This window comes from Polypterus senegalus, chromosome 1 (assembly GCF_016835505.1).
Source record: "Polypterus senegalus isolate Bchr_013 chromosome 1, ASM1683550v1, whole genome shotgun sequence".
Classification (NCBI taxonomy): Eukaryota; Metazoa; Chordata; class Cladistia; order Polypteriformes; family Polypteridae; genus Polypterus; species Polypterus senegalus.
The window spans coordinates 29,869,937-29,878,340 of record NC_053154.1 but is presented as its reverse complement, the minus strand read 5'-3'; the positions used below and the strand labels follow the sequence as shown (position 1 = coordinate 29,878,340).

General features: G+C 40.4%; 1 pseudogene; it reads right to left on the bottom strand.

The window, feature by feature from the left end:
• Positions 1-4,470: 4,470 nt before the first annotated feature.
• Positions 4,471-7,402, bottom strand: LOC120523736 (annotated as a pseudogene).
• Positions 7,403-8,404: the final 1,002 nt, after the last annotated feature.

Sequence of the window (8,404 nt, the reverse complement as noted above, 5' to 3'; positions counted from 1 at the left end):
CTGCTTGTGGAATAAATGCGAGAAGAAGAGAACATGCATATAGTGTAAAGTACAGCTTGTGAGCCCTCAAAAGTGAACAATTCACATGTTACCCTCTTGGTGTTTCTACCTTTTCAGATACTCCACGCCACTTGTGCCTTGCTCCAGCCACAGATTCCTGAAAAGAAACTAAAATATGCATGTTACAGAAACTTTTTTTTTTTTTTTTCACAGTAAAATCACAAATCTCAGTAGCCTGTGGGGTAAAGTAAAACTAAATAAATCTTTAAAGTGCTTCCTTATAAACAAAAATGTGTTATTTTTAGTATATGACACTATAATGTTCTGATGAGATCACATTTGAAGTAATAAGTCAAATCCTGGTCGGCACACCTCAGATAAATCATAGTAGCTGTTGAAATTTTAGAAAAGAGTAAGAGCCAGGGACGGTTTCATTGAGTCAACTAAGAAAAATTAAGCCTTCAATGGAAACAGATATAAAGAAGTCTAATCCAGGTCTTCAAAATTCTCAAAACAATTTGAAAATATCGATTAAGAAGATTTCTTTTATTTAAACAGTAAATAGATTATGACTGAAACTAAGCAGAATCCAAGCAACATTTAAGTATGAAAAGGGTCTTTAGAGCTAGAACAATCAACAGATGCTGAGGCTTAAACCTCCATGATTTATTCACATTTACATATTACTTTGTTATAAAAGGTTTAACAATTCTACTCATAATTCTAAACTGATCCGTAAAGCTCAAGGTATTTGTCATTTAACAAAATATTGTGTTTTAGTGTTGTTTTATTTAACAAGGAATCTCAGACTATACAAAGATCATTGCAGATTACTAAATTGAATGTTTTTCTTGTTAAATTTGTCTGAACAGTTTGTTAAAAAATGTCAATTGTTTCAATATGATTTTAATTTGCTTATCTGTCCTTTGCAGTTGATTAGATACAAAAAAATGAAAAACTGCAATACTAACAGTTACAGCTATCATCTCATTCTTGAACAGCAATGAGTCACCACAGGAACACTACACATATTCACCACTGATCTTGGCTGTCAGGTCAGTCCACACGTCTCCACCTAACCATCAGAGTTAACATAACACCTTAGGATGTATAGTTCGTTTACTACACTGTCAGGCACCAGCCATTGTTTTGGTTTAACTCTTTTCACATTATTCTCTAAACTTGTCTCCTTCCTTTATTATATTGGTGATCAACAGTCCTTCACTTTCTGCCCGGTCCAATACTTGAACCGTAATAATATATTCCATTATTATCACTAGTGGGACCAACTTTAGCAGGTTAAAATGTAAGTTTATTCTCACTTCTCAGACTCCACCTTCCTATTCCATCCTAAGTAAACCTTCTTTATTAAAACATATGTGTTGGCCATCCACAGTGCATACACTCGCTCTTTCACAACACCCAGGTTTCTTTAAAACGGTTATCCCAACCTTTTACGACCGTTTGTAATATCCGGATCACCCACACCTATTTTAAATACCTCCAAATATCAAATTTAGATCGATGTTGTTATTGTACCTATACCAGACTTTGAATATTGCCCTTAAATCATAACACACATATATTTATCTTATCCTCTTTATATCTCTCTATATAGTTACGCATAAACATACAAAAAAACAACTCAGATATGTAAAACTCAATTGTTTTTAAACAAGGTCATAATTAAGCTTTGTAGCTGAATTGTTGTGTTTAACAAATCATAAGTGTATGTCATTTGTTTAGTTAATTGATAACATGAGATTCTTTCTTTCCCTATAGTGCGCACATTAACAAGCAAAACCTATTCACGATCTAAAAGGATGAATGAAAAAGTTTTCCATCAGTTTAGGAACTTTATAAAGACAGACAGACTTTGCTATGTCCCGAACATTTCATTACAGACACTTTAAATTATCATTGCATAGCGGCTAGTCCTGTTATTACTAAAGAAAAGCTGACCTGTGAATAGTGTGATCATTTTATGGCATCATTTAAAATCCACCATACCTGACTTAAGCTCCTATGCATTTCGTTTTAAAATGTTGTCAGTATGATTACTATGCTGCAAATTTAGTTACGAGTAATCTGTACTGTATATCGTCCCGCCTACAACATCAGATCATAACTTACTGAATATTAACATTTATGCAAAGCAGAATGCTGATCTTAAAAAAGTTATTGTTTATAAGGGTTTGTTTTCGCACTTTTTGTCAGCTCTGTTTTTTCTTACTTCTGATGCAGTAAAAAAAAAAAAAACAGCAAATCGTTATGTATCCGTACAGCATTTTTATCTTTACCTTTTATCTCATTACATGTAAGCATTTTGTTTTAGTATAACTATACACATTTTCCATTTTCAACAGTTATTTACTCACTGACAGTTTATTTATTTATTTTTTTAACAAAATTTAGGTGTTCGATGTGAGGTGATCTTGAAGCAGTCCGGAGCAGAACAGAGACAGCCCGGCCAGTCCCTCAAACTGTCTTGTTCGATTTCTGGATTCACTTTCAGTGGCAGCAGCAGCTCCTACTTGAACTGGATCAGGCAACTTCCGGGAAAAGGGCTGGAATGGTTGGCAGTTGAAAGAGGAGATAAAGGAGAAACGTACTACGCGAACTCAATTAAAGGGAGATTCACCATCTCGACGGATAGCAATGGCGCATATCTGCAAATGAACGCCCTGACAGCGGATGACACGGCGGTGTATTTCTGTGCTGGAGGGTCACAGTGATGTGTGCAGTTGGCTTGTCTTTACAAAAACACGCCCGCTCAATTTGTGTGATTTTTAGTAAGTGAAAAAGGGTACCGCACGTAGTTAATCTTAGAGTTTATTGCTCTTTTTTTATTACCCACATAATCCCGTAATATCACCAGAAATTAAAAGTAGTATCAGAAGTCATTAAAAAATAGATTGCACTATAAATTTTTGTTCGTTACAAATAACTTAAATAAAGTATCAACGTTAATAACAAAATAAGTGTTCTGTAGACATACGTTAAACTAATTACATTTAACATAAACTGCTGTAGCGTTCTGGATGTTTTTAAACAAATCCGGATGCTGAATTGACAAAACTCCATCCATTTCTTTTATCAATGCAACTAGAACAACATTGCATTTAGCTAAGGCTGCACTGTTCAAAATGTATTTATTTGTTTAATTATTTTTGATTACAAAACGACATATGGAAAGTTAACAATCTATCTCACTATTTAATGGAGTAACCTAGCTCGATGAAGACAAAGAGACGCATTTTCAAATTCTCAGTTTAAATTGATAACAATTGTGTGGATGATTAATATGTTTCCAAATATTAGATTATAAAGGCAGCTATTAAATACTACTACTACTACTACTACTACTACTAATAATAATAATAATAATAGTACTCATCATCATCATAATCACGTGTGATTTGTTTTCCAAGATATGAAATAATATCAGCGTTGAATTTCTGAAAAAATAACTTCATTTATTTTAATACTATGTGAAACTAAAGGTTACCAACATTTAATACACCAAAGAACTGATGAACGTGTACATACTACACTGGTGTGAACTAAAATTATGTAACCGACATTGTATTTGTGGACCTAACTGAAAATATCCTTTCACAGAATTCTTCAGAATTGTTTTTCTTTTTATACTTTACCTCATTTGCCCGTTTCACAATAATTCCTTAACATTATTTTTGTTTTCAGTTTCTTAGCCCATTCATCAAGTTATTCATACTTTATCAAAAATGGTGACTCCAGTTCATATTTGCATGAAGCCAGGACAGGACATTCAGTATTGTGTTCAAGACAGGAACCATCAATGGGATTGATGTCAGTCCATGTCAGAGCATTTGTTCATTCATACCACACTATTTCACAATGGATTAATCAACCTAAGCAGCAAAATGGCTGAATGTCAAACACAGGGTTTACCTGAACGTTTTATACAGATAATGACCAAACAAAAACTTTAAGCATGAGTGAAAAGTTGTGGTATAGCAGCTCTTGTTGTTTTTCATTTTGAAAACCTAAAACAGGAATCAATGCATTTAATTGTTTTAGTTATTTAGTTTTACAATTTTTGGATAATTATATATCAATAATAACTAGATTTCATGCTCAAGTCTATTTAATTAACATCAGAAGTGCAATGTTTTGATTCTCTCCCCATTTCTTTTTCTTCTCTATTTTTCTGTATCCACCTACTAGACTCATCATTTAATTTATTTTTACTAATTTTAAGTTTTAGTCCATTGGCCATGCTCTCTTTCTCAGGGGTGGGGGTTGATTAGTTTTCAATCTTATTTCTTTGTTAAAAATTGTTCTATGTGTATCTAATGATTACAATAAAATCAATAAAAAAAAGTGCAATGCTTTGGATGTACTATATAAGATACATTACGTGGATGCACTGGGATGCATCATTAGTGATGCATCCTGAGATCATTGGGTGTTTCAGATCTTGCAACATCATACACACTCGCTCAGGTGACCCAGCCGGGGTTGCTCAATCCCCAACTTGCATCCCAGTAGCGATCCACGGATCAGCTCTCTTTACCCAAAGCCACCTTGAGGCTTTCTCTGTGGCTTCACTTGTGGATTCAATGGCCCTCTTTATGGCTGCTCCTGTAATGCCCAGCCGTGTGAGGACTCTGCAGAGTGAGCGTCCTGCAAATCCTCTGCAGCCAACTTCAATGGGCTCATAAAGTACCTTCCAGCCTCTGTCCCTGCACTTCTCCACCAGCTCCTGGTACTTGGCGCGTTTCCTCTCATTTGCTTCCTTGATACGCTCTTCCCAGGGCACTGTCAGTTTCAGCATGATCAGCTGTTCTGAAGCCTCAGAGGTAATGATGATACCTGGCCGGACTGATGTTGTCAAGATTTGCTGTGGGAACTTCAGCTGCTTTCCCAAGTCAGCCTGCAACTGCCAGTCAGAGGCTGTGTGGAAGAGGCCTGTTATTACTGCTGCCTTTGCCTGGGATTGCTCTCCCGCTTTAACGAAGGTGCCTGCCTTCTTTCAGCCATGGAGGAGTTTGCTTTTGTTGATGGCTGAAATCAAGCTTTCAGCAACTGCCTTGAGCACCTTGTCATGGTGCCACCGGTAGTGGCCATCTACCAGAGCCTTAGGGTAGCTGCTGAGTAGCTGTTCTGGAGAGGCTGTTCCTGAACAAAGTGGACAAGAGGGTGTTTCACTCTTCCCCCAGACATGGAGGTTTGCTGGCCTTGGCAGGGCATCGTAGACTGCCTGCACCAGGACCCAGACACAAAATAAATCACCCTGCATGATGACCGACCAGGTGATCCTTCGCTGGAGAATACTCTCCCACCTTGTCCACTCACCCTGTTGCCGGAGTCCTACTGCTCTACTCACTTTCTTTTCCTCCACCCCTGCTCGGACCTCTTCCTGGATTAGATGGTTTCTTTCCTTGCCCTGGGTCTTGCTGACCTGGGTCTTTGGGAAGTAGCCCAGACCTGCTCTACCTGTTGCCACGATGCCCACCAGAGCCTTCTGTCTCAGGTGTGACTCTGCCACCTCCACAGCCTTCTCCACCCTCCATTTCCTGCCTGCCCTTACCTCAAAACCAGCTGCTGACACCTTACAATCCTTGGAGTCCCTGTACTGTAGGGCTGCTCTGGTGCGTGCCACCATGAAGTCTTCAATGAGGCAGCTAAATGGTAGCCGCAGGGTGTTACTTGTCCCATACAGTGCTGCGCTGTTGAGGCTGCATGGGAGTCCCAGCAATCCCCAAATAAAACTGCTGATCTTCCTTTCCATGGACAACTGTTGAAAATGGGACTGCATAAACCAGCAAAGGCCACAGGACTCAGGCCAGGATTGAGTGCTGATAGATCCAGGCTTTAAACCTACCAGGCAGGCCAGACTTATCAACCTTGGGGAGCCACATCCCAAGCTCCTGGGTGGACTTCTGAATGGCAGCTGTGTCTTTCAGACTTGAGTCAAAGACTTTCCCCAAAATCTTGACTGGCTGCTCTGTGATGGATGGGATGACTGTTCCCGCGATAGCAAATTAGCACTTATTAGTCACCTTTCCCTTCTTTAGCACCATGGACCTTGACTTGGAAGGCTTAAAACTTATCCTTACCCATGTGATGAGTCTCTCAAGTCCTTGTAGGATCCACCTGCTCCCTGGGACCAAAGTTGTTGTGATGGTGAGATCACCCATATAGGCTCTTATCAGGGGCTGTCATACACCTGATTTATTCAAAGACCATCTGCATTCTACCTCGGCTGACTTGACCACCATATTAATGGCAAGGGCTAAAAGAATAATGGAGATGGTGCACCCCATTTTTATTCCCTTGCCAAGCCGATGCCAGTCTGATATTTCTAACCCAGAAATGACCCTAATCCTGAAGTTGTTATAGTAATCCACGATCAGACCTTTGACTTTCCTGGGAACATGGTGGCAATGTAGTGCGAACTCAACCAGCTTGTGTGGTATAGACCCATAGGCATTGGTCAGGTGCAACCACAACACAGCAAGGTTGCCTCTGTTCTCATGAGCCTCTCTGATAAGCTGAGTTACAACACCTGTGTGCTCCAGGCAGCCAGGGATTCCAGGGATGCCCCCCTTCTGGATCGAGGGGTCGATGTAGTTATCCTTGAGGAGGAATTCTGTCAGTCTTTGGGATACAATGCTGAAAAACACCTTTCCTTCTACACTCAGCAGGGAGATCATTCGGAACTGGTTGATATTCCTGGAATTCTCCTCTTTAGGGACCCAAACTCCCTCCGCACACTTCCACTGGTCAGTGACTTTCCCTTTTCACCAAATCACCCTCAAGGTCTTCCATAGATGCCGGAGAAGTGCAGGGAAGCGATTATAGACGAGGTAGGGTACACCACTCAGGCCTGGAATGGAAGCTGCTCAGGCTTCCTTGATGACCTCCTCAACCTCCTTCAGACTCGGCTCACTCAGCTTGAACACTGTTAATGGGAGGGCAGGGTTTATGAGGGCTTTATTGGCATCGAGATCTTGATCCAGCCTAGGATCACTCAATGTATCCAGGCGGAAGAACACTTCCTCCGATGAACACTCAAGACCCCCACTGTGCTTATCCCCCAGCAGTGGTTTCATAAAACCAAAGGGGTGGGCAATAAAGGCCACCTGCCTTCTCATTTTCTCTCTTCCTGCCTCCTGTGCCACTCTGCTCTGCAAAGGGCAATCAGCTTCTTCCACAGGATGTTCTGCAGTTCTGCCAATGCCACTTTTTCCTCATCAGCAACTGTCTTATACTGCTTATTAAGGGTTTGAAGCTCTTGATATATCTGATGTGTCTTGAGGGCCCTGTGGTTCATTGTATATGAGGTAGACTTGGTCTTATCCTTCTCTATCTGACCAAACCTCTCAGAGGCATAACTAATGATGATCTTGGTCATTGTTTGGAGTCAACTGTTGACATCTCCTTGTCTGTGGTTTGGATAATGTTAGACATGTCCTCATCAAACTGCATCCAATCTCTCCTGTTTGCTGACTGGAGGCCACTTAGTCCGCTGCTGTGAAAACTGGGAGTCTCAGCTGCATGGAGGGACTGGACTCTGTGGGTTGCTTCCTGGCCAGGCTTCTCCTGCATTTCACCAGGTCCAAGACCTGTGGGTTGCACCTCCTTCTCCCACTCCAAACACTTCATTCTGGCCTGATGGATTCTTTGGCCACATTGGTTTTTTCACAGCTTTCTGCACATGCATGTTGTACTCGTAGTCTGTCTATTTACATGGGTAGTCAATCTTTTATCCATCCGATCTGAGATCTCATTCCCGTGACAACCACAAGATCTACTGGGGGATCTCTCTTTAGGGCTTCCATAGCTTGTTGGGGTTCTTCCTCACGAAAGACACAGGCTGGGGTGCTATCCCATACTGTCCCCGTTGCTGTCTTTCCATGCTGGCAACTGAATTTCTAGTAGTCACCAAACTATTCTTGGTTGTCACCTAGACTTTTTCTAGGAGTGACTGGCTATGCCAGGCTCTGAATATATAAGAAACATCACCTGAATGCACTGAGATGGAAGATGGAGAAGTCTGGACTGCAGAAGACAACCCTCAAAAGTTCATCTCCCCATAAAAGATAGCTAGAAGGGAAAAGTAATATTTACAGGGCTAAGACAGCATTTTAGTAATTACAATGTTAGTCTCACAGCTCTATGAAACTGACTGCACAGACATTGCACATCCGCTCCATATCTTCATACACCTTGCAAACTACGGATTCCTCTTTGATTTTAAATGCACATTTGTTAGAGTTATTGTACGTCCCAAACATTTCTGGTATAGCAAAGTGTGATTGCACTCTACTGTAGATTGTTGTACAGTGATGGGTTTCCTGTGTTACTTTTATAAAACAAATTACTCATTTTTTTATTTGTTTAGACTGATCTTGCA